This window comes from Sminthopsis crassicaudata, chromosome 1 (genome assembly GCF_048593235.1).
Source record: "Sminthopsis crassicaudata isolate SCR6 chromosome 1, ASM4859323v1, whole genome shotgun sequence".
Classification (NCBI taxonomy): Eukaryota; Metazoa; Chordata; class Mammalia; order Dasyuromorphia; family Dasyuridae; genus Sminthopsis; species Sminthopsis crassicaudata.
The window spans coordinates 617,722,479-617,750,269 of record NC_133617.1 but is presented as its reverse complement, the minus strand read 5'-3'; positions in this window follow the sequence as shown (position 1 = coordinate 617,750,269).

Genomic DNA, 27,791 nt, shown 5'->3' with positions numbered 1-27,791 from the left:
AGTGTAGGATGCTAGGAAAGTCATTTAACTTCTTTAGGTCTCATTTTTGTCAGCTGTAAAATGGGAAGTTAAAATAGATGAATACTAAGGTCCCTTCCAGTTCTAAATTTATGCTTCTGTGAGTATAGTATTCACCGAGGAGGGTCTGGGTAACAAATAACAATGGTAGACTTTGAATCTAGGTTCTTTGACTTCAAATACAATGTTTTCACCATTTTATCCCAGTTTCTTTCCAGTTCCTGCCTTCTCCACATCTTTGATTCCCTACTATCATTTCCAATTTCCAATTATATATATATATATATATATACATATATATATATATACTTTCAAAATAGTAAAATAATAAAAGGAATATTTTTAATCAGTAAGTATGACATGTTTCTGAGCTCCTCGAGTAAGGAATGGCAAGGTGATTCACAAGTATTTTAAGTAACATTCTCCTTTTTAATTGCACTCAACCCAGATTTAAATTCTAGGCAGGATTATATAACTAAAACCAGTATTGTGTTTCCATTAATCATCTTTGAAATTAGATGGATAGGGCAACTAGATAGCATAGTGGAAAGAGCACCAGCCTTAGAGTCAGGAGGACCTGAGTTTAAATTAAAACTCAGACACTTAACATTTCCTAGCTGTGCGACCCTGGGCAAGTCACTTAATCCCAATTCCCTCACCAAAAAAAAAAAAAAAAAAAAAGGAAAAAGAAAAGAAAAAAAATAAATTAGATGGATTTATGAAAACAAGTGAATGTAAAAAATATTGTCAAACTCTAATAAGAGGGGAAAAACCAAAATTTTAAGAAAACGAAGCCGAACATTTTGTATCTTTAAGATTCTTTCTTAATTGTATTTAGTCATCATTTAGTCTGGGCTAAAATTGATTTACTATGTGACAGTCCAGCTGATACTCTGGAAATGTAACATTTTAAAAAAATTATATTCACCTTGACTAGAGCTCCCTTCACCAATTAAATATCTACTTTAGTAGGGCAGAAACTAAGTGGAAAGCTAAATGAACAATTGCTTCATACCTGGGAATCTTCCTCTATCTCATCCTCCTCCATGATTTAGATCTCCAGATCAAATTCTCTCATTAGAATTTAAGAATCATGAAAATCGCAGAGTATTGGATTTAGAAGGAACCTCAACTATGTAAACCTGAACAAGAATTCCTTTATTCCAACATCTCTGAAGATTGATTAGTCAACTTTTATCCACAGATCTCTATTGAGGCCATTCCATTTTTGGACAGTTTCAATTGTTTAGGAGTTTTTCCTGACATCCATCTTAAAATCTCATTGTTTTTCCTTTTGATTGCTCCAAGTTCTTCTCTCTAGGATCAAAATTTCACCTTCCAAAGATCTTGCATTTCCTGTTTCCCCTAGCAAGACTTTTCAAGTTGATACCTCTGCCTTGAACATGATTCTAGTCCAGAGAACCCTAGGAAACCATATCTGAGATTTCTGGTGAAGCTTTCTCAATAAGAGATATTGAGAGATAAGAGATTAAGAGATAATATTATTCTTGATTAGAATACTCTTTTTAATTCACCTCGAATTATTTTCTTAGAGCAAGATCCAGCAGAACTTGCTGTTCTATCTTGTAGTTGAAGGTAACTTGATATAAAAATCTTAACTTTTGAGGAGTTTAAAATGCATTAGAGTATATAATGTCCATGTAGGTCCATAGATGTCTTGCACAAATTAGGATATGACAAGTGCATAAAAATATAACTTACTTTGAGATCTCAATAGGGAATCTCCTAATTGATAATTGTCACCAGGAAATTAGATGCAAAAATCTTATTTGGCAGTTGAGGTAGCCTACAGCAGCCTACAATTTTCATAAACAGCATACAATACTGCTTTCTTTTATAGAAATACTACTTGTAAATCCTAGTTTATAGCAGAATATAGTTTATAAAAACACCACCTAAATTGGACATAAACAAACTTTGGAATAGAGACTTAAAGTGGGAGGCAGTGTGAAATCAAACTCTTCAGTTTCCAGTCAGTTAAACCTCTAGTGCTCTCATACTTTAATGTATTTGAGTATTCTCTCTAAAGCTGCATCTCATAGATCTTCTATGCCTGCCTGTCCCATATGACTATTATCCATGTTTTCCCATAAATTCACCACAGAGTTAAACTTATGCCAGTAAATACTTTTTGCTTCCTTCAAAGTATTTCAAAAAGAAATGTGACTAGCAGAGTTGGGTGAACTCTTGAGTAGGGAGGATGGTGCACATTGAGCAATTATAAGGAGTTTACACTACTTAAAAGCATCTGGAATGAATCTCTTCTGGGAGATGGTTGCCTTATTTTCTTTTGAACATTTATAAAATGTTATTTAAATTTGGCCAAACAAGTTGTGCTGTATACCAAAGGGAATTATCATAGCTTCCTTCCTCATCAGCCAAAGCTCACTCACCATAAATTGCAAACTTGCAAAGATTCTTTTTGTCTCATTGCCTAGAATTAATACTTATACTTATCCCAAAGTGAAAAGACAGACCTCAAAATAGGGTAATAAGATTATTCAATGTGAGAGTAGATTGGCCAGTGACATGAAGTTGTACGTCTAGAAAACAACTTTCTTCAGCAAAATCAAGGTTGGAATTCAGAAATAATCTAAAATAAAAGTGAATTGACTTTAAATGAAATAGCTTTTTTATTAGTAAATTATATGTATTTATGAACACAGGTATAATATTTCTGCTTTGGATGTTGAAATTTTTTTCTTCTGTAATCTAGGACACATCTCATACATGGGCACATTTTAGGAAAGCCTCTAATCAAAACTACAGTTCCTAAACTTCCACTGATGTTCTTTCTTATTAGACTAACAAGAAGATATGTAACTAAAGAACTTAGAAAAAATAAATAACAAGGAAAATCTTCATATATTCTCTCCCATAGTTTTTTAAACAAGGGTTTCTTTAAGTTTTTCCTGTGACCCCTTTTTGCCTAAGAAATTTTTTCATAAAATTTTAAAAAAAGATCATATAATATTTACCAGATGACTAGCAGAAAGCATTGGAGTGCAGTAGAACTACAGAGTAGCACTATAGCAGAGAACCTATAAGTAATAATGTATTGGAGAGAATGACCATTCAGGGAAGCTCATGGATGATACCAACATGAACACCCAACAGTGACAGAGATAAGGGGGAACTTAGTGGGAGTCTGAATTATTCTGGAAGCATGTGTACTCATGTCCTTTCTCACATCAGTGCTAAAGGGCCCAGCTTCTTAAACCACATATGGGATCGAGTCATGAAAATATGATTTATTAACAGTAAATTTTGATTTGTATACCCATTTTATGGGTATATAGGTATATAAAATTGGTATACAAATCAAAATACCCAGCAGACTAGAAAAGCCGATTTAGGTTAGGTTAAATCTCTTGTTTTAAATTATTTAATTCTGAATAGCTTGTTATTGCCTTAGTTCATTCTACTATTTGACTGAAGGTAAGAAAATACCTTTCTACTCTTAGTTACAATTCTTGTAAATAATCCCCAGAGATAGACTGACTGGATAGACTGCAACTTTTTGTCATAGTTCCCAGGTAGAAACAAGCTATTGCTTTCCTTGAGTTTATTTTTGGTTCTAAGATTTGTGTTTTTGTATAACAGACTATACATCATATCTTAAATAACATCATAAGGTAATAGATTTAGAATTTTAAAAAAGATATATAAATAAACAAGAATAATATAGTTGTTTTGTAAGGAAACTGATGTTCAAAAGATATAAATACTTGCTTGAGGTTATACAGTGGCAAAATCAAGGCTCATAAATGTCACTAAATTATAGAATTTCAGAATTGGAAGGTATTTCAGAGGTCATCATCTCCACTATAATAGATTCCACAAGAGGATCCAGATTTTTGGAAGTCCTCCAACAAGGGAAGAACTCATTAACTTCCTCAGGAACCTATTCTACTTTTAGATAGGTCTAATTGTTAAAAAGTTTTTTTCTTACATCAAATCAAAATTTGACTCTTCAAACTCTGTCCATTGTATCTAGTTCTGATTCCTGGAGTCAAACAGAACAAATATAATCCCTTTTCCACATAGAAGTTCTTCAAACATTGGAATATGATTAATGAATCTTCTTTTCTGCAGGCTAAATATCCTAAGTTCCTTAGCCATTTGGGTGACTGTTCTCTGATTGTCTTATGCTTATCAATGTCCTTTCTAAATTAGAATGTTCAGAATTTAACCCAGTACTTTAGATGTGGCTAGACAGTATCAAACAATTACACCTCTCAATGTTGCCTAAGATCCCACTAATTTTGTCAGCTAATATATCACATTGCTGACTCATATTGAGCTGTCCACTGGTAACTCTAGAATTGTTTTGGACAAGGGTTGCCTACTTGTACCTTCAACTTCTAATTATTGTGAGGATTGTTATGGGAGCCTCCTGCTAGTTGCTGCTGGGTCTCTAAATCTGATTAGCAGAACAGATCCCTTCATGTGAGAGGATGACCTCCCTCTTCTTCCCTCTTGCCTCTAATTTATTTCATTCCCAATTCACAAGCAACATATGTGTCAGTAAAGGCTGAATTACAATTCTTTCAAGTGTGTTATATTCACAGCTGTGGAGTCTTTTGGTGAACTGATCTACCCCCTCACATTTAGGCATGGTCCTTAACAAGATAATTTTAATAATCAAAAAATAAGACTAAAATCTATTACATTTCATCTTATTAGATTGTTTTAGGTCCCAATTCTGTCTTCTAACATATAAATTCTCTCCCCCAATCCTGTAGATTTTCCTTGTGATTCAGATTGACAAGTTATTGATAAAATGTTGAATAACATAGGACCAAGCAGAGCCACATGTAGCATTCCCAGTGGAGAGTTTCTAAATGGATATTTAAACATTAATGACTATTCAGAGTCCAGCCATTCTTTCAGTTGCAAATCCATCTTCTTGAATTATTTTCTTGCCACTATCCAGCCACTTTGTCCAAAAGAGTTATATGAGATTTTATCAAAGATTTTGGAGAGGATTCTGGGAAGATGGTGGCTTAGGTAAAAAATTCTAAGTTCTCTAGATTTCCCATCCAAACAAGACAAAATAGTGTCTCAGGGCAAACATAGAATGGTTAAAAACAAATAGGAACTGGGCAGAACAGTAGACCTCCTGAAAAAAATCAAAGAAAATCCAAAGAAAGATACCAGGTAGAAAATCTGGCTCATGTGAAGTGTAAATAACTTCAAGCTAGTTCCATTGAAACAACTGTTAGTTGGCTTGGGAGGTAGCCTCAGTCCCAGTCACAAAAACTTTCACTTCCCAGAAAGTGTCAGGAGTTGGGTGTTTGAGTTTAGATTGAGGGAACCTTTCCTGGTTAAAAATGCCTACAGTCCTGGCTGAGAAGGAATCAGCACTCCCTGGGATGAGTACTGGAACAGGAGCACCGCTGACTCCTGGTACCTACAGGATGGTGAAGTTTTTAGTTTCAATTCTAGGCTAGAGGAGACACCTGAAAGAGGAGCTAAAGCTTAGAGCCATCAATTTCCTCCTTTCATCTTATCCCTTCTCTTCCCCTTTCCTTTCCCCCTCTCTTGCCCCAGGACTCAAGGTGATTACACTAACAAGCCCTTATTTAAAAAAAAAATGAGATAAAGAATTTGACCCATAGACAATTACTATAAAAAGAAGCAAGACCAGTGTTTATATTCAAAGGAAGATACTGAAGTAAAAGCATTCTCTCCTACACCAAAAAGTAATGTCAAATGTCCGTCAGCCCAAAAAGAATTCATGGAAGAACTCAAAAAAGACTTTAAAAATAAAATGAGAGAGACTGAGAAAAAATTTAAAAAATAAGAACAATCCAAGAATAACAAGAAAATTATGAAAAGGAAGTCAACCAACTAGAAAAGAAGATCCAGTGTTAAGGAAGAAAGTGACTCTGAAAATTAGAATTGGACAATGAGAAGTCAGAAAAGTCCTAAGAGATAAAATATAAAGAATGAAAACAAAAAATAGAAGACAATGAAATATCTAATAAGAAAAACACCAGATCTGAAGATCAGATCCAGAAAAGAAAACAAGAATAATTGGACTATCTGAAAGCTACCATCAAAAAAAGTCTTGATAGAAAGTGTTAGAATAAGAGGAAAATAGAAATTTAAAAAAAATCCAGTGATCATCATTTGAAATAAATTTTATGAGGAAAACCTGCAGGAACATCATTGTTGAATGTTGAAACCCCTAGATCAAAGAGAAAATTCTACAAGTAACGACAATAAACAATTCAAATATTCTGGAGCCACAATTGGAATCACAGAAGATCTATCAGCAGCTATAATAAAACTGCAGGTATTGGAATACTATATATCAAAAGCCAAAAGAACTAAGGTTGTAACTGAAAATATCACAAAATTAACCATAATCCCGAAATTTGAAAAATGGATAGTAGATGAATTTCCAGAATTTTAGGATTTTGTTGCCAAAAAAACCTGACCTCAATAGAAAATTTGACATATAAGAAATATGTGGTAAACATTAAAGGCTAATTTCAAGGGACTCACTAAGGACAAACTTTTGGGGGAGGTAGGTGAATAGATCTGAAATCTACTCATATCGAAAATGGGAAAGGAACAACACATACACACATATACTAAAACTCTTCAATATGTATAAAGAAATAAGAGTATGAGGGAATAGGACAGGCAGGATATAAAAAGGTGTGTAGATTAATGGGAATGGATAAGGGATATTTTTAAAAAGGAAAATCAGATTAGCCTGGCATGACTGATTCTTCATAATGGAGCCATGATGACTTTCTGTGATTATCATTCTTTTCTACCTATTCTTCAATGTTCTTTTAAATAACATGTTCTATAAGTTTTTCAGGAGTACTCTGCAATTTGTAGGCTCTTTTCTCTCCCATTTTTTTTGAAAACTAGGAAAGTGTTTGCCTTTTTCCAAGTCTGTGGCACTTCTCCCATTTTTCACGATCTTTTAAAAATAACATTCACTGTGACTCAGAAATCATTTCTTCCACATCTTTCATTACACAAAGATGTAGTACATCTGGACCAGGTGATTTGTATTCATGAAGAGCAACCATATTAGGTATACCTCTCTACAAGACATAAACTGGCATAATGGATAGAAAGAAGGCTAACTTAGGAATCAGGGTGACACCTCTGATAAAAGACACCTTTCGATACCTCAAACAAAGTTATAGAAAAGATGCTAAGCACACTGATAGAAATTCCTCATCAGGTGCTTAAGCACCAGTGAAATCATAAGATTTATACTGCAACAGAAAAACCCACCTTTCCATTAGCCATTTTCCTCCCACTTCTTGTCAATCTCTGGTCCTTGGCAGAGTAAACAAAAGCAAAGTAAGAATTAAGAGCCTCTGCATATTTTCTTTTATAAGTTATCCCATTCTTTCCCCCATCCTATAGAAAGGTTTTATTCTTTGATCCTTTTCTTTCTTCCAATATAGCTTAAACACAAAAGAAAGCAGAACTTAGTTTTGTACATATCCTTAACTATCCTTACCAATTTTAGCTAATTTTGAGTTTTAGCACTCATCATATTAATTTTAAAGTGCTGTGTCATTTAAAATGCCATTAAAGAAGATGAATCCCCCTCTGTCTTTTCCTAAGGGCCAGAGGGCCTTTCCATGAGTTGCATTGAGAGCAGAAACTGTTCCATTTTCTAATTGGATACCAAAGTTTAAGAACAGTGCTTTACATATAATAAATGTTTTTCATTCATTCATTCATATTATGCCATGTTTTTCTTCTCTTATATATGTCTTTTGTAAATATCTTTTAGTAATTCAGATTGGTTGGTGAATTCTCTCTCCATTCATCTTGACTTTTTTTTTTTAAGAGATCTCCCTCTATCCTCAATTGTTTTTTTTTTTTTTTTGTCTGTCTTCAAAATTTCATTTCTGAGAGTTTCCCTTCCCTTCTAAAATGACTTCTGTAGAATTTAATTTCATGAGATACTATCTGTCTTTCCTTTGAACCCTTTGAAATCTGCTCTTTCAAAATCAGGAGGTGAAGGGATGGGAGGATATCAGCCTACATTCATTTTTCTTCTTCTGCATCACAAACCCTCAGAGTTAAAGAGTTTATTGCCTCCAAGGGTCCTGTAATTTCTACCTCGGGAACCAATTCTTTCCTATTTGTGACATTCAGGTCTAGGTTCATACACTTATAGGTTCATACATCTTCTGAAGTATGAAATTGTCATTAAGACAAGCCAGAAAGTGGATAGAGCACCAGCTCTGAAGTCAGGAGAATCTGAATTCAAATCTGACCTCAGACACTAAACACTTCCTAGCTGTGTGATCCTGCACAAATCACTTAATCCCAATTGTCTAAGAAAAAAAAAAAAAAAAGACAAGTCAGCAAGTTATTAGCTACACTATTTTGGGAGATCGAGAAGAGTAAGTATCTGGGTCGTTGAAATTCCTCTCCATTCTTTTCAGGTATATAATCTGTTTCTAAAACTACTTTTTTCTGACCAGATAGTGAATAGTATATGCCAATGATCTTTACCATGTTTCCCCAATTCTGGTTTCTGCATTTCTCAAAGAATACATCTTTTTAATATAATGCTACTCTTTATTTCTCTTTTTTTCCCTTTTGAGTTAAGCACATCCTTCTAGAACTATATTTTAGTCATAGGTCAAAGCCCATCAAGTTTGAGTGATACCTATGAAGTAAAATGTGCTTCTTTGAAGTAGGATTTCATTTAGAGCAAGAGTTCACAAGATGGAGCTTATGGCTCCTAGGAGACACATATAATAATCATTATAGGTGTAGAAAAACTATATTATCTCATCAATTACTGCTAAGAATGGTGATTTCCAGCAGAGGCTGCTTTCTTCTGAGTTGCTGTGGGAAAAGCATGGGCATCCAGGTTTTTTCCCTCCTTTCTTTGAGGGTGGGCACAAGTATAACAGCAGGGGCAGATGAAGGGTTAGTAAAGGGGAAAAATTTTTGTAACTATTAATACATAAGATAAAACTGTTTTCTAAAAATATGGTTTATTTTATCTTTTTAAAAAATTTCTATGTTTATTTTGTAACAAAAGAGAAAGTTACCTTCAAAGCAGGAAGATTTCAGTTCAGGCTCTGCAACTGCCATTTACCATATAATTGAACAAATCATTTAAAGTTTCTGCACTTTAGGCATCTTCCCAAGATTGTAATTTGAAAAGTAGGTGTTGACTTGAATTAGCTAAAAGAGATTCATCACTAAACCAATGAAATTATAAGTTCAGTGTTTATCCCTAGAATTTAGTAATATAATAGTAAATGTATATAACCTGTAAATTTGTATAAAGACTCTAGACTTACTCTCCCAATATAGGCACTAGCAGGTTAAGTTCCTAGAATAAGGGTCATTATATTTTTTCCCTCAAGATTTTAGGAATACCCTTGAGATGGTCTGTATACACATACATACAGAAAAAGGTGCTAAGCACATTGATAGAAACTCCTCATCAAATGCTTCTTATACCACTGAAATCATAAGACTTATGCCTAATGGAAAAACCCAACTTCCAATTGCTATGGGGAATAGCAATTTCCCTCCATATCCCTGCCAATGAACAACTCTGATACCTCCTCAATATCATAGATAACCCATTAACTTCATGACTTTCACAAAGTAATATTTGCTGAGAAGATAAAATGAAAACCAGAACAAATTTTCTCCCTAAATTACTTCCTCTACCACCTAGGTCCTAGGGGAGAATGGATCAGGACTTAAAGCACTTTCTATAAAGAATGTGTCCGGCAAGCTGACTTCAGAATGTACCATGGCCAATGGACAGAATCCCTCCCTTACTTTGGCTACCAGATCAATCCACTACTAGGCTGAATCTAGTAGCCTACTAACTAGCTCATTCAGCTCAATTTCTGTAAATCCTGGCATAGATTCTAGAACCTGGACTTTTCATGTCTCCTTCAGTACCCTGAAGCTCACAAGGTTTTAGCCTAGTTCATTCCATCTTCTGTTTCTCATTCACTTGGGAGTAATAAAGAATGAAATGGCAGAGACATGGAAATTTAATGACTCCATCTGTTCAAGGCCATATATCTCCTTTTCCAGAGGCTTGCACTATGCTTTAAGGTTTGCAAAAACCTTTTTAAAAAGTCAGGATGTAGACTATTTGTTCTTTTTTAATGCACACAAAGGGCAGGTAGGACATGGGGCTTGGAAGCAGGAAAATTCATCTTCCTGAGTTCAAATCCAGCCTCAGACACTTACTAGCTGTATGACTCTGGGCATAGCATTTAATCCTGTTTGCCTCAGTTTCCTCATCTATAAAATGAGCTGAATGGAGAAGGAAATGGCGAACTATTCTAGTATAAAGATATCCCAGATGGAGTTAGGAAGAGTCAGACATGATCAAAAAATAACTGAATGTTTATGATTAAGCAATTTATGACTTAAAAGCAAATTAAAAGGTTATTTTTTATTTTTCACAATATAGTAAGCAGAAAGTATTATCAGAATACTGCTCATGCTTTGAAGTGGTGGGGCACTTCAATAGACTGGGCACTTAAGGTTAGTCCTCCATGAAAAATAAATATATAAGTATTAAGTATGAGTGTTCAGGATAATTTTTTTTTTTTTTGCTGAAAACATCTCCAAAAAGTTTGTACAACAGTGATGTAGAAGAGTAGAGCTATCTGATTTCAAATATAGTGGCATTGCATTGTATCAGGTCACTTTCAAAATGTCATTAAATATGTGCTTGCTCTCTCTTTAAAACTCATACGTCTTCACTATTAAAGCCTCAGTTAACTGAATTAGTCAGGAAATGTATTCTGGATAATTCAGTATCAATTACTGATTACAGAAATGTCTGTTTTTTCAATGCCTATTGTTGAAAATATCTTTAAAATGCTTCCTTCCATTTTCCTGCTTGACTAAGCAGAGTCTTTTGAACACATTTAAATCTTTCATTGTTAATTGGAGATCTTACAAGGACGTGGAGTCATTATTTTCCTAATAACTTCTCTTTTACAGGCCTACAAATGTTCCTACAAAAAAATGTAGGAGGTGAGATTGACATTAAACTGTCCTTTAAACAGTACCTCAAAATTTCATTTTGGCTAGCTAAGTTTTTTCTATTTCAGTTTCTTTTCTTTTGACTTCTCAAAAGGAGGTGCAGAAAATGAATTTTTATAGAAAATTTAAGGCCAGAAGGAATGAAAAAAAAACATTTATTAAATAGTTAGTTACTGCAGGAAATGGATAAATATATATCTTTCTGAAAGGATGGCTGTGAGGACAAAATGAGATAATATAAAGTGCTTTGCAAACATTAAAGCACTAAAATATAATAATAATAATAATAATAATAATTATTATTATTATTATTATTATTATGTTTTTTATGAGAAAGCAAGACAGCAAAAGGTACTAGGAAAGAGACTCTAAGTTCTGTTGAAGGGAGGCCAAGTAAGAGAGTTGTCATTCAGGCAATATGGCTGGGGATGATCAAGAAGGTTAGAGATTATTTACACCAACATTCCCTTTCTTGAAATCAGGCAACAAGTTCAGTATTTTAGTGTTAAAATAAAGAATAGGAATTCTGACTTCTTGACTCCAAGATCCTCAAGTTTGCATTATTTCTTGTTATGTGAAGGTTCTGCTTAATTGTGTTCTGGATATTTGAGATGTTTCCATATCATAAAAATAATAATTAAACCCTAGAATATGTGTGCAAATGTAGATGTACTGCCAGAATGTATAACTTTAAATAAAACCAATCCTTAATTTCCTTTCATCTCATCTGCATTCTCAGATAATGAATCTCTTGGTGATGCTAGAATATGTATCAGGCTCTGGCAGTGAAGTCAGAATTTATAAATCAATCAGTAAATGAAATAGGAAAGTCTTGGCTTTTTAGAAAGGAAATTATTTTCCTGGCTGTGCAAACAATTTGAAATGTTCTTTGAAAATAAGCCTTCCTTCAGGATTTTTTCCCTTTCCCTTTGAGAATTTCTGCATTGATTTTCATGGCTAATAGTGGATAGTGAAAGCAGGGTGTTGTGCCAGAAAGTGGAATCTCATTTCAAGCTAAGCATGGAGTTTCTTAGGACCAGATTCTATTTCCTAGTAAGGCTGCACAGGGAAGAAGCAGAGATAACACATTGATGAAAATGGTTCATAGTTTATTGTTTGTCCATCTTTTTCAAAGAGCACCATCACATCAGAGAGGTGGTGCTTTGTCATGCAAGTGAATTAGATTTGAGTGAGGGAGGGCTGTGCAAGGTCACCTGCACCAGTTTCTTCTCTGAAGGTAACTGGGTCCAGTAGCAAGATAAAGATCAGGATGACTGGAGATGGCTCTGGATGAAGTGGGAGACCCTGACCTTAAGCTAACAAGTCTGTTTGACTGAGGCAATGTCCATTCAGTGATTAAGGCTAGGCAAGAAAGAAAGCAAACAGAGAATAGCCTTTTTTTACATAATAAAAAAAATCCATTTGAAAGAAGACTCTCAAAGTTTCTAGCCAAAACTGTAACTATGTTATTTACATCAACTCCAAGATAATCTAGATCCAAATAAAGACCAAGTGGGGCTTGGTCTCTCACCTCTTGTTGGCCAATCTATGAAAACCAGAATGATTTGGATTTAAGGCATGATTCTTAAGAAATCTAGCCATGAAATCAAGATATCAAGAAAGTGTTAGTATATTTTAAGTACTTTGAAGACCATTTGAGACAACTAGAAAAACTGGTGCTAGGAGAAAATAGGGAAGGTCAATGTATTTTTGAAAAGTTGTATGTAAAACAACTGTTAATGTAGTGTGAATCATACTTAGTATAATAAAGAAAATTAATATTTAAAGAAAGATTATAGTGAATTGTCTTATAGAATGGAGAATTGGAGCAAATTACCATCCTCATATTTGAGCTTTGAAATAAATTTGAATTTTTGGTGGGGGATGGGGTAGGGAGGCCTAAAGCATTTGCTTAAAGCAAGGGCCACCATAATTAGTACATCACTCTGCAGACTATCAGTAAAAGTATCTACATAAATACAAAACAACCAACTGAGAAAGAAAAGTGGAAATTTAGTCCAATCAGTTACTCTTAACCTTCAGAAATCAATCAAAATACAATTATTAAGTGACTGATATGTATAACATATGCAAAGGATATGGAACCAAATCTTATTTCTCCTTAGCCTTTCTTTCTCCTTGTGGTATGGTTGACTTTGTCAACCCACTGATGGGCTATGGGGGTACAGAAATGCTGACCCCCCAAAATATGTTGGGCTTCCAGGACTCTTCCATATGGTCTGCCAAATATTGGGGAATGGGGATTTGGATCTCAAAAATATATTGGAGTTATGAGCCAGTGTTATGAGAAGAATTTAATCCACTGGGTCCGAGGTAAAATCTTTGTGCAGGAGGATTGCACTGCTACTATTTACTACTTTAGCTTTTCTACCAACCTGTTTTCTATTTACACAAATCAATCAATCACCATGACACTGTTTATTCTTCAAGATAAAACATTTACTAAATAAAACAAAAGCAAACATAAGATATGCCCCATAAAAGGTAAAAGCAGTAACAAATAACAAAAATATGAGATTCCTTAAAAAATCTGTGAGACATTTTCCAATTAATGCATACAGTGAGAGTGTGCATTCACAGCCCTTTAGCAGTGTGTGATGTGAATAGGGAAACCCATGTACCTAAAACAACTTATGACTCTAAATGACTGACTTTGTCCTAGGAAACTTGATAGAGTAGTCTTAGTTTCATGCATCACTTGCTAAATAAAGTTGTTTTTCTAGTTCTCTACTATCCATTTGGTCCTCACAGATTTCCTACGAGTCAAATATGGTTCTTTCAGGACACTAAAGTAGTGACAAACTCTTCTAGCTCACAGCCATCCCTAAGCATCTCTAGTATCTGGAATCTCTCAGCCATTGTGAGTTTGTAAGATAACTTTTTTTCCTTCATTGTACATTATATAAATTTATGAAGTATAAGGTCTACAAGCATCAATTACAAATATCATCTGTATAACTAAATAACAAGATTTGTTATTATTTTTGACCTAATAAAACTATTTTTTTTAAAAATCTATTTATTGGGGCAGCTAAGTGGTGCAGTGGATAAAGCACCAGCCCTGAGGTCAAGAGGACCTGAGTTCCTAGCTGTGTGACCCTGGGCAAGTCATTTAAACCCCAATTGCTTCAGAAAAAAAAATATATATATATTTGGGGTTTTTTTGGGGGGAGGAGAGAGATATGTTCTAAGAAATGTTAAAGCTGTTACAGTAATGATCAATTCCCCCTAAGCCAGCAAACTGCTATGTTGCTCAGATTTGTTCTGGGTTTCTGAGGAGTTTCTCCCTCTCATGTTGTAAATAGCAATAAGGCCATGTAACTTTTCTCCAGCCAGCTCTTCAAATAATAGGGTATTTTCTTCTGTCCAATCAGTTCTTAGAAAATCTAAGTATCTTTTCTCAATGAAGTAAGTAAAAAAGCCTCCTTTCGCTCTTTGTTTCTTCCTTTTAAACCAGAGAGGGAAGTGGAGGGTAACATGGTCACATTGAGCTTTTTTCCCCTCTCTATCTAGTTGACATTAGGGAGCAATAAGCCAGTCCAGCCTGCTTTCCACATAGCATATTCAGTTTTCTTCCAAAGGGTTTCCAGCACCTGCAAAGACTCAATTCCTGTCAATTTGCTGATTCTATCTCATGTAAGTAGTTCCTCTCATCACCTCCATGATTTCTGTTCCTGATTCCTTCTGTACTCAGATTTTCTCCTGCTTCTTTCTTCATTTGGCCGTCTCTTACAAGACCTTATCTATGTTCTAATGTTGGAAATATTTCTCCCTTTCTAATTATAAATAGCAACAGGACCAGGTAACCTTTCTGTATTTCTTCAAATAGTTCTTCAAATTAACAAATCATCTCTCAACAAAGTCAAGTATCTTCACTCCCTAATGTGTTTTTGCATAAGTCTAGATTTTCTTAAATCCAGACATCTGTAAAAACCTGAATTACTCCCTCTATCCTTCCCACAACTTTAAATTAGAGAAGCTAGTGGAGGGCAACACAGATAGTTGGAGAATTTTCTCTTTTCTCAGAGTGTAGACTCTAATCAGGGTATACGATGTGAAATGCAAAAGATATATTCCAATTGTCTTTATGAGACCGTTTCCCATAGGTCCCACACTATTATGTGACTTGTAATTTTCAAGAAATATATTTTAAAACTTCTGAAAGTAGTCTCATAATAAGCGTTAGACTACAATGTACCTGTAGCCAATGTTACCTCAGATAGTTCACTATATTCAAACGAGTTCTCAGTAAATTTCTCTACTGGGAATTTCTCTTCTTTCTGTCTCTATCTCTGTCTCTGTCTCTTTCTTTGTCTCTGTCTCTGTCTGTCTGTCTCTCTCTCTTTCTCTATGTCTCTCTGTCTCTGTCTCTCTGTCTGTTTCTCTCTGTCTCTGTCTCTGTCTGTCTGTCTCTCTCTCTTTCTCTGTCTCTGTCTGTCTGTCTCTCTCTCTCTATGTCTCTCTGTCTCTGTCTCTGTCTGTTTCTTTTTCTCTCTCTTCCTGTCTCTGTCTCTACCTCTCTCCCTCTCTCTTTCTTTTTTTTTTCTATCTCTCTTTCCCTTTCTCTTTCTTTGTCGCTGTCTCTCCCTGTGTCTCTCTCTGGCTCTGTCTCCTTCTCTCTGTGTCTTTCTCTGTCTCTGTCTCTCTTTCCCCCTTCCCTCCCTCTTTCCCCCCTGTCCTTTAGAACATCTCTTTATTCAACACTTCATGAGCACCTTTGTTTCTCCTCGGATTGATTTTATGAGTTTTCCTGAGGTAAATATTCTTTTATTGCCCCTTTTAGAAACCAAAATATCTACACAAGAAAGGGTCACTTTGTATAGGAAATAAAAAAAAATTGATTGGTAAACCCAGCCATAGTAGTCAAGGTGATTTTCAATTATAGATATAGCTTTCCAGCTTGGTGTTCTTTGAGCTGCTTTTCTTTATGAGCACTGTTTAAAAAAGAACTTAGAATAGTTTGTTCTGCTAATTTCAGAAAGCCCATTTGCAATTCCTTTATGAATGTCAGGTTTTCACATAAACACTGGAAGCAACAAAACTTTGGGAGAGGAATGATATCCATACTGCATGACACTGGATAAATATGCTAAGCTTTCTCACTGGATTCTGACATTACCCATTCAAAGCCCTTCCTTCATCTGGATGTAGAGGATAAGAGTACATGAAGATGACACTTTGAGGGCCAAAAGTAGGAGGTGATTCTCTTGAACAGGGGACTGGACCTTATTTTTTTTAACATTCATTTAAAAAATTTCAGTTCTAAATTATCTTCCTCCTTCTATTCCTTCCACCCATTAAAAGGCAAGTAATATAATACCTATTATACATTAGTGAAGCCATACAAAGCATCTTTCATTTTAGCCATGTTGCAAAAAAAGCAAGAAAAATAAAGTAAAAAAAATATGCTTCAGTCTGCATTCAGAGTACATTAATCCTCTGTCTGGAGATGGATAACATTTTTCATCATGAGTCCTTTGGAACTATCATGGATTATTATATTGATCAGAGAAGCTAAGTCTCTTTCACAATTGATTATTGTTATAATATTGTTGTTAATATGAACAATATTCTCCTGCTTTTGATCACTTCATTTTGTATCAGCTCATGGTCTTCCCATATTTTTCTAAAACCATCTCTTCATGCCATTTCTTATAGCACAGTAGTACTCAATTACAATCTAATACAACTTGTTCAGCCATTTCCCAGTTGATGAATATCTTCTTTGCCACAACTCAAAGAGCTGCTGTAAATATTTTTGTCATAAGATTTCTTTTTTCTATGCTTTCTTTGAGGTACAAACCTAGATATTGCTAGGTCAATGGGTACGCATTATTTTATAATTCTTTGGGCATAGTTCCAAATTGTTCTTCAGAATAGTTGGACCAATTCAAAACTCCACCAACAGGCATTAATGTATCTCAAATTTTTTACATGCTCTCATTTGTCATATTATTTTTTGTCATGTTAGCCAGTCTGATAGGTGAGAGGTGGTACCTAACAGTTGTTTCAATATCATTATTAATGATTTCATCAATCCTACGAATATTATGTCATATGAGTATTGATAACTTTGATTCTTCTTCTGAAAAATGCTTGCTTTTATTTTTTAACCATTTATCAATAGGGGAATGGCTCTTATTTTTTATTAATTTGTTTTTTTTTTTGTTTGTTTTGTTTTGTTTTGTTTTGTTTTTTGCTGAGGCAATTGGGGTTAAGTGACTTGCCCAGGTTCAAACAGCTAGGAAGTGTTAAATGTCTAAGATCAAATTTGAACTCAAGTCCTCCTGACTTCAGGGCTGGTGCTCAATCCACTGCACCACCTAGTTGCCCCCATTTTTTGATGGGGAAGATCTGATAAGTAATTTTTTCCAAAGCTTCCCTAATTTGCTTTTGCTATCACTTTTTATTTCTAAATCATGTACCCATTTTGAACTAATTTTAGTACGTAGTATAAGGTGTTAAAAAAGGTTTATGCCTAGTTTCTTCTAGACTGATTTCCATGAGATTATTCTTAAATCTAAGCTTCTTGAATGATTAAAATATACAGTAACATATTATAGCAGTTATCAATTCCTAAAATGTATATTAGTTTCTAAACTGTGTTCCCATCTTTGGGATGAGATAATTAGAAAATGAATAAAGTTTGCTCCATTTCTTTTTTTTTATTTTTTAAAATTTTATTTATCTAACATTTTCCCCCAATTACATTCAAAACAATTTTTTTACATTTGTTTTTAAGCTTTATTCAGTCCTAAATTCTGTCCCTTATCCTCATCCACAATTAAGAAACCATATGTGAAGTTATACAAAACATTTCCATAAAAGTCAAGTTGCAAAAGAAAAAAAAGATCTCCCACTTTAATGAAAATAAAAACCCTCAAGAAAAATTAAGTTAAAAAGGAAGAGAAAGATAGAGAAATAGAGAATGCTTCAATTTGTATTATAACACAATCTGTTCCTTCTCTGGGTATGGATAGGATTTTTCAGCATAAATGCTTCAGAGTAGTCATGGATGATTGTACTATTGAAAATAGCAGTCATTTACACTGGTCACTCCAGAATATTGGTATCATTTTGTATATAGCACATTTCCCTTTCTTCATGGAGGCCTTTCCAGGCATTTTTTTTCTGAGTGCAACCTGCTCATTAATTCCTATAGAACAAAAATATTCCATCAAAAACATACATCACAGTTTATTGAGCCATTGCCAAATTGATGAGCATCCCTTTAATTTCCATTTTTTTTTTGCTTTGAGAAGGAAGCTGCTATGAATATATTTTGTACATATATGTCATTTTTTTTCTTTTTTTTAATCCAATTCTCTTTTGGTATTCATGCTTAGTAATGGTGTTGTGAGGTCAAAGAGTATACATGAATTTATAGCTCTTTGAAGATCACATTTTTGGCTCATTTATCAATTGAGGCAGGACCATTATTTTTTATAGATTTGACTCAGTTCCCTGTATGTTTGAGAAATGAGGCCTTATCAAAGAAACTTGCTTTGACATTTTTTAATAATTACTATTGCTAATTATATTTTTCCTCATTTATTTTCTCTTTCTTTTCATCCTGTCTATGTCAAAAGTGTTTTGCTACTGACCACTCCAGCCCCAAAATGTCCTTTATTTTATCACCCTACCCTTCTTTCCATATCCTATTTCCCTCCTGCTTTCCTGCAGGGTCAGATAGCTTTCTATCTCCTATTAAATATGTAGTTATTTCCTACTTGAGCCAATTCAATACCCACCCTTGCAAAACCTTGTGTTCCAAATTTTTTTCTACCTCCCTTTCCCTTCTCCCCTCCCCTAGATGACAAGTAATCCTATATCTATCTATCTATCTATCTATCTATCTATCTATCTATCTATCTATCTATCTATCTCTATATCTATATATACATATATATATATATAGATATAGATATAAAACATGAGCAGTTCTTCTATACATATTTCCCTAATTATCATGATACACAAGAAACATCAGATCAAAAAAAGGAAAAATATAGAAAGAAAATAAAAGGCAAACAAACAATAAAAGAGTGAAAATACCATGTTGTGATCCACACTCAATCCCCACAGTCCTCTTTCTGGGTGCAGATGGCCCTCTCTATTACAAGACCATTGGAACTGGCCTAAATCACCTTGCTGTTGAAAAGAGCCACATGCATCAGAATTGATCATCTTATAATCTTGTCACTGTGTACAAAATTCTCTTGTTTCTACTTACTTCACTTAGCATCAGAAAGTCCCTCCAGAACTTTCTGAAATTATCCTGCTGATTGTTTCTTATAGAACAATAATATTCCATAACTTTCATATAACATAACTTATTCAGCCATTCCTCAACTGATGGACATCTGCTTAGTTTCGAGTTCCATTACAAAAAGGACTGCTACAAACATTTTTGCACATGTGGGTCTTTTTCATCGTATCTTTTCCTGTCATCTTAGACAATCTGAGAGGTGTATAATGGTACTTCAACATTGTCTTAATTTGTATTTTTCTGACCAATAGTGATATAGAGTATTTTTTAATATGACTAGAAATGGTTTTAATTTCTTCACCTGAATATTATCTGTTCATATCCTTTGACCATTTATCAATTGGAGAATATCTTGTATTCATATAAATTTGAATCAATTCTTTATATATTTTAGAAATAAAGCCTTTATCAGAACCCTTGAATGTCAAAAAATTTCCCCAATTTACTGCTTTCCTTCTAATCTTGTCTACTTTGGTTTTTGTTTATATAAAACCTTTTAAACTTAATATAATCAAAATCATCTATATTGCATTCCATAATGTGCTCTGGTTTTTCTTTAATCACAAATTCCTTTTTCCCCCCACAGATCTGAGAGGTAGACTATTCTTTATTCTAATTTGCTTATAATATCATTCTTTATGTGTAAATCATGAACCCATTTCAACCTTATTTTAATCTAGGGTGTTGGGTGTGGGTCAATGTCTAGTTTCTGCCATACTAATTTCCGATTTTCCCAGCAATTTTTGTCAAATGGTGAGTTCTTATCCCCAAAGCTGGGGTCTTTGGGTTTATCACACACTAGATTACTATAATCATTGACAATTGTGCTTGTGAACCTAACCTATTCCACTGATCGACTACTATATTTCTTAGTCAATACTAAATGATAAACAGTTGCTTTATAATATAGTTTTAGGTCTGGTACAGCTAGGCCACCTTCATTTGCATTATTTTTCATTAATTCCCTTGCAATTCTTGACCTTTTATTCTTCTAGATGAATTTTTAAATAATTTTGTAAGATAATTTCTTGGGAGTTTGTTTGGTATTAATAATAGATCAAGTAGATTAATTTAGATTAGTAGAATTATTTAAGTAGATTAATTTAGGTAGAATTGTCATTTTTATTATATTAGCTCAGCCTACCCATGAGCATTTGATATTTTTCCAATTGATTAGGTATGACTTTATTTATGTGGAAAGTGTTTTGCAATCGTATTCATATAATTTCTGACTTTTATCTTGGCAGGTAGACTCCCAAATATTTTATAATGTATACAATATTTTAAATGGAACTTCTCTTTGCATCTCTTGCTGCTGGGCTTTGCTGGTAACATATAGAAATACTGATGATTTGTGTGGATTTCTTTTGTATCCTTTGCTCTTCATTTATGCTGGGGTTTATTAGAGCTAGACCATTTTATCTGGTGTGTTAATAGCAAGTTAACTATACACACTCACCATTAAAGAGGAGGCAAAAAATAACCAGGGGAGGGTACTGGGCACTATTCATTTCCTAAACTGAGGTTTCAAGCAATACCTAAAACAAAATCACTGCACACACATACACACACACACACACACACACACACACACACACACACACAAAGTGGTTAGGACTGATACTTCAAAAGCAAAACAGGAGAAATTAAGAATGCCACAAGGAAGATTTGGGCACAATGGACTTCAGGGCAGGGTAGGATGGGGAAGTAAATTATAGTTTATGAGAAATTGTTCTCAGGATTCCAGAGTCTACATCGATTACTCTCTGGACTCCCATGTTCATTTTTTTTTTTACCAACTTTCCAAGTTTTCAGAGATAACCCTTGTGTTATCTAATGTATCTAATCCAATGTATCTAATCTAATGTATCTAATGTTGCATACATCTAGTGTATCATTAAGTCCTGTTCAGGTGGATCTGATTTATTTTACAACTTTGAGGTCACAGAAAAGGAGGAACTAATGAGCTAGAAAACTGAATGCCAGATTCCTTGCATGAAAGTTTATAGCACTGGGGAGATACGATGCTGGAAGGAAAGGAATACTCAGAGGCAGGCAGGCTCATGAATATAAAATAAACTTGTAAGATGAAGAAATATTAGACCTTAAAAATATCAATGACCTTTGTCTTTTGAACACTATCCCTAAGACTCCATGTTTCTACACTAGTACGCCTGTATGCATTTTTACTGTGGCCTTCTGGGATAACAGTATCCTTCTCCTCTAACAAAATTGCATTCTTTAGTTATGGAAATTTTAGTCTGGTGGTGAGTTGCTTTAGGGACATGCTTTTGCTTGTACAATAGGGGAAACCATCAGCTGACCTTGGCCACTGTTAATAAAGGCCATACCTATCTGATATCATCTGTTGATATTTGAGTATCTAAATGTGCCAGGTACTGTCCTGAATTTATAAGCCCTACAGTTCCTGCTCAAGCATGAAAATATGATGAAATTATGGATCCATTAAAATATCAAAACTCAAGGTTTGTGTATCATAGGTTTACAGGAGTCAGTCATCAAGTCCAATCCCCTTATTTCGTAGATGAGAGAAGGTAGGTTCTCAATGTAAGAGTTCCTAGAATCAATAAGCTACCAAATGTTTGGGGAAAGATTCATATCTAGATTTTTCTGTCCATGCCCAGTGTCCTATTTATTAAACCATGCTGCTTTTCTGGGAATTGTTGTTAGCAAGAAAATGTATAGTGAACAAATTAGTGAACAAATATAATATGGTTAGGTTGGGGGAAGCAGGAGACCCATTGAGTGGCTAGAATAATAGAGTTTTACACAGAAATAAATGTTGTTGAAAAAAGAAAGAAAACAGAAAAAAAGGAGGGATAAGAGCATAAAGTACATGTGTTAGGCAGTTATCTTGAGAAATGAATGGAATAGGGAGAGAACTAAAAATAATAAATGTAAAATATAGCAAATATAGATATTCAGTTCAAACAGTTTGAATAGAAAAGACAGGAAACTCTATACCATTCAGAGGAAAAAAAGTGTCAAGCACAGGTTTGGTAGAGAAGGTATTGAAGTTGTCTTTTTACTAAGATGTAAAAGTATCTTGACAAAGTTAATTTCTTTTAAAATTATGAACTTGCTTTGTTCTGAGTATTTGTTGCTCCATTGGCATTAATTATATCTGAGCTGGAAACAAGCAGCTCAGTGGGTAGAGCACCAGGCTTAGGGTCAAGAAGAATTGAGTTCAGGAAGGAGATCATTATACACTTCAACAACAATACTGTATAAGGATATATTTTGATGGAAGTGGATATCTTGAACATAGAGAAGAGCTAATCCAATTCCAATTGATCAATGATGGACAGAATCAGCTACACCCAGAAAAGAAATACTGGGAAATGAGTGTAAACTGTGGGCATTTTTTTTGTTTTGTTTTGTTTTTCTTCCCAGATTATTTTTACCTTCCGAATACAATCCTTCCTTTGCAACAACAACAACAACAAAATTCGGTTCTGCACATATATATTGTACCTAGGATATACTATAAGATATTTAATATGTATGGGAATGCCTGCCATCTAGGGGAGGGGGTGGAGGGAAGGAGGGGAAAAATTTGGAACAGAAGGGAATCCAAGAGATAATGTTGTAAAAAAAAATTACCTATGCATATGTACTGTCAAAAAAAAGTTATAATTATAAAATTAATAAAAAAATAAATAAAAAGAAAAAAAAAGAATTGAGTTCAAATCCAGCCCCAAATTTGTACCAGCTGTATGACCCTGAAAAAAAACATTTAACCCTCTTTGTGTCAGTTTCCTCATCTGTAAAATTACCTGGAAAAGGAAATAACAAGTGTCTTTGATAGTTTTTGCCAAGGAAACCTCAAATGGAATCACAAAAGATTGGACATAATTAAAATGAATCAATAACAACAACTACTGAGCTAAAACATGGGGTTTAGTCTTTTTTTAAAAAAAAAAAAAAGCTGGTGACAGAAAAAAGGAGATTAATAGGTAGATGACTGGAAAGAAAGAAGTTAGTTTGGTAAGAAAAATATGACTTTGGAGTGACTTCCCAAAAATATGACTTCCCTGGAGTGAAGTCTGTCTGGCCATGTCATTCATCTGGGGAATCAAATGATACCAGAGATGGCAATGAATGGAGGCATTAGTAGGGCAGTGGATAGTTCCTGTGCCAGGCTGAAACTTCTTGATAAAGGTGGCAATTAAAGTTCATAGTACTCATGACATTCATGGCTTATAACCAAAGATTTGGGTTTATCCTGGTTTAGCTTAAAGGACTTCTCAATAATACTACTTGGTTCTTCTTCCTACTCTATCTTTCCTCTGGGAGTATTAGAATCCTTTGCTGAGTTGGAAGCAGTGGAGCAGAAATGGCAGAAAAATGATGGAGATTCTGAACCAGGAAGAAAAGGGCTCCACCCAGATAACTCTATAAGTCTGGAGAACTGTAATTATTCCTTGGAAGGGGAGCTCACTGGAAAGGAAAAGACAGCTGTCTTGATTGATTCTGGGCTCAGATACAAGTCTTTTACATTTGAGTTAACTAAAACCTATGTCATATTCAATGTCTTGTAGGCCCTCTTTCTTTCTTTCTTTCTTTCTTTCTTTCTTTCTTTCTTTCTTTCTTTCTTTCTTTCTTTCTTTCTTTCTTTCTTTCTTTCTTTCGAGAATTAAATATGAGCCAGATTTTGATGTTTCTAGAGGAAATATTTAGTAAAACAAAGAACAATTATTGAGAAGCCCCTTAGTTTGAAACCAGAGCATTGGCTCTAGACTATGGACAGCATGAGTTGAATATAAATCAATCATATATAGTTATTACTATGAAATTGAAATAATCATGAAATGTTAAAGCTTGAAGGAACCTTGGAAATCAGTTTTTATGAGAACTTTCATTTAAATGCATTTAAAAAATTAATCACTACTAATATTCAACATATTAATTGATACTGATACCCTTACTTGATCAATGTATCAGATGATCCTAGGCCATGAATGGTGTCTGTGATATTCTGAAAAAGGAGTGCAAATTTCACAAAATGGATCTATTGACAGTAGCATCCTCACTTGTTCTTTTGCTTTCACTGTTCTGCAGCATATTTTCTTTTATTCCCCTATTTTGGGGGAGGCAGCTTTATTTATTAACTTTTAGCATTCACTTTTAAGAAATAATTTGATTTCCAAATTATCTTCTATCATTTCTACTCCTTCAAAATCCATGGAACAGTAAATAATATGATATCAATTATATATTGAAATTATGCAAAACATATTTTCCTATTATCCATGTTTTGAAAAAATTAAAAAATAACAAACATAAAGAAAGCAAAAAAGAAAACAACCAACTATACTTCAATTTACACTCAGAGTTCATTAGATCTCTCTCTGGAGTTGATGGCATCATTGGAATTATCTTAAGATCATTGTCTTGATAAGATTAATGGTCACATTTGATCTATGTTATATTGCTTCTACTGTATATAATGTCCTTTTATTGTTGTTCATTTCACTTTGCTTTAGCTCATATATATCTTCCCAAGTTTTTCTGAAATCATTTCCCTAGTTGTTTTTTATAGCACAATAGTATTCCATCATAATCATACACCACAATTTTATTCAGCCATTCTCCAATTGATGAGCATCCCCTCGATTTCCAAATCTTAACCACAACAAAGAGTGATTGGTGATATTTTTTGTACAAAGGGGTCTTTTCCCTTTTGCTTTAATCTCTTTGAGATATAACCTAGTAATAGAATTGTTGGGTCAAAGAGTATGCACAATTTAATAGCCCTTTCCAAATTATTCTCCAGAATTGTTGGACTAATTTATAGCTCCACCAATAGTGGGTTCATGTCCCTATTTTCTCACATCTTCTGCAGAATCTATTGTTTTTCTTTCATCTTAGTCAAATTTTATCATTTTTATCTTTATAATTTTTATTTTAATGTTATAATTTTTATAATTGTCCTTTTCATCTTAGTCAATCCAATAGGTGTGAGGTGGTATTTCAGAATTATTTTAATTGAAACATTTTAATTTGGTATACATGGTTAAATGGACTTACAAATAACTTTATTTCATATCAATGCAACCCACTTTCACCTCACAAAATAGAGAAATGACTTTAAAAGATCTCTGCAAAGAAACCAGGGATTAAGGTAATCTTCATAATGTGAGCTCAAATGAACAAGAACATAGCTGAGTTGACACTTTGACTCCTAGTACATGTTCTGCCTGCCACATAATGAAGCAAAAACAATAATGATATAAACAACTCTGACAAGAAGCTGGCTAAGAAAAATGAAATTATAGTAAAATTATTTGAAATATGGATTAACATCCACTATCATTAACAACATACTTTGCCCTAAGCATATAGTTTGCCTTAGGATATTATATAACATTAATATGAAGCCTTTCCAGTTAGCAAGCTATTTAAAAACTATGATTTTGTTGCCAAAAGTGATGCAAGTGTGTCATCTATAAAAACTTACATATCTGTACACTTCAAAAACTTGGAAACAGAATGTTCTAACCTATTAAAAATATCTTCCAAATGAAAAGCTTCTATAGGTTTTGAATTAATTTGGTAAAAACATAAAAATTTTAATACCTTCTGATTAGTTTTTAAGAGCAACTAATTGACATTAAAGAAGATGGAAATTTACTAGCTGAATTTCATCCAAAGAACTTGCATAGTTGGTAGATGGCAGAGGCAGTGTAGTTTAGTAGATGGACACCTGGCCTCAAAGTCAAGAAGACCAAGATTAAAATTTGCTTAAACTGATAGAGTGACCTTTGATAATAGAGTGGCCCTTGATAAATAATTTAATATCTCATCATTCTAAGCAGTTCTTTAAGACTCTAAAATAGGGGCAGTTAGGTGGCACAGTGGATTGAGCACCAGCCTTGAATTCAGGAGGACCCAAGTTCAAAGTTGATCTCATACACTTAACACTTCCTAGCTGTGTGACCCAGGGCAAGTCACTTAACCCCAGCCTCCAAAAAAAAAAAAAAAGACTCTAAAATAGCCCCCAGATTTCTTGTATTATGATTGCAGGAATTAGTGAGAATAGACCTAGCCCTGGCAAGATTCTTCCCTCTCTTGATCAAGCTAAAGTCTTTCATTTCTTTCCCAGCAAAGAGTTCCGTTATTATTATTTTCTTTATCTATACTAATCTTCCTCTACCCCCATCTTTTGTTTGCTAAGTGTTTTGTTTTTTTGGTTGTTGTTGTTATTTGTTTTTGATAACTGGATTTGGTTTATATTTAGTGTGTATGATGATCTTTTGTGTAACTAGCATTTGTGTGGTAAAGGTCTAAGCTGGTGAATATAAACAAAGCATCACTCTCTTCCCAAAGAGCAATCAGGGAAGTATTTTTCCTTCTGCATCTCTGAGAATCATTCTTCTACAGAAGAGATATTTTTAAAGGTAGCAGATAGATAATAACTTTTTTGGATATTCCTTTTTGGAAAGATCATCTAGTTCTGACAGTCTTAGATACTGCCTGCTTCTCCTTCTAGCCTGACTGGCAGTGATAGCCCAGTGATCCTTCACAACAAAGAGAAAAGGCAGATTCTTTGGAGCTAGGCCGGATCAGATCTCAGATAATATTTATCTTTGCCACTACTAAGCCACATCTATGCATTTAAATAGCAGCTCACCTCCCCTTTCCCTTATATATCTGTTTTACATTAGTATTACAATTTAGTAAGAGAAGACAAGGTACATTCCCCTTCAGATGCACAGATCTCAGATTTGTGATCTTTATCAGATCTCTCTTTCAGCTATCAACCATTTAAAAATCCATTAAAATTTTAAAAAATAATTTTAATGTTACATATTTCAAATCCTCCCTGTTGTTCTGCTGGGCACAGACAATTTCCCCTTTTTCTGTCTTTCTTTTTCTATTTTATTTTTTCTTATTTTTTAAAATAAGTACATTTTAAAAAATTATCAAAATACTCTAAACTTAAAACCAGACTTGAATAATTATATTACAAATTGTTAAACCATGATTTAAAAAATGAAGCATATTAAATCATATGCTTCCCACTAACATATTATTATTAATCTTTTTAGTAAGAACAAATAGATTTTTGAATTGTTAAATAAAATTTAAATATTAAAATATTGTTTATTTTATCCTTAAAATCCTCTTAAAATTTTCCTTTTATGTATATCTTCTACATATTAGCCAACTTGTGCATATAGCTATGTAATATGGTTAAGGGGATAGTAGTTTTTCTGATGCTCCCACAATGTAACAGCATTTATGGGAAACTAGATAGTATAGTTGGTAGAATACTTGACCATGAATCAGGAAGAATTTAATTCAAATTTGATCTGAGACCTTTACTAGCTATGTGAACATGGGAAAACCACTTAATCTCTATTTGCTTCAGTTTCCTCATCGATAAAATGGAGATAATAATAGT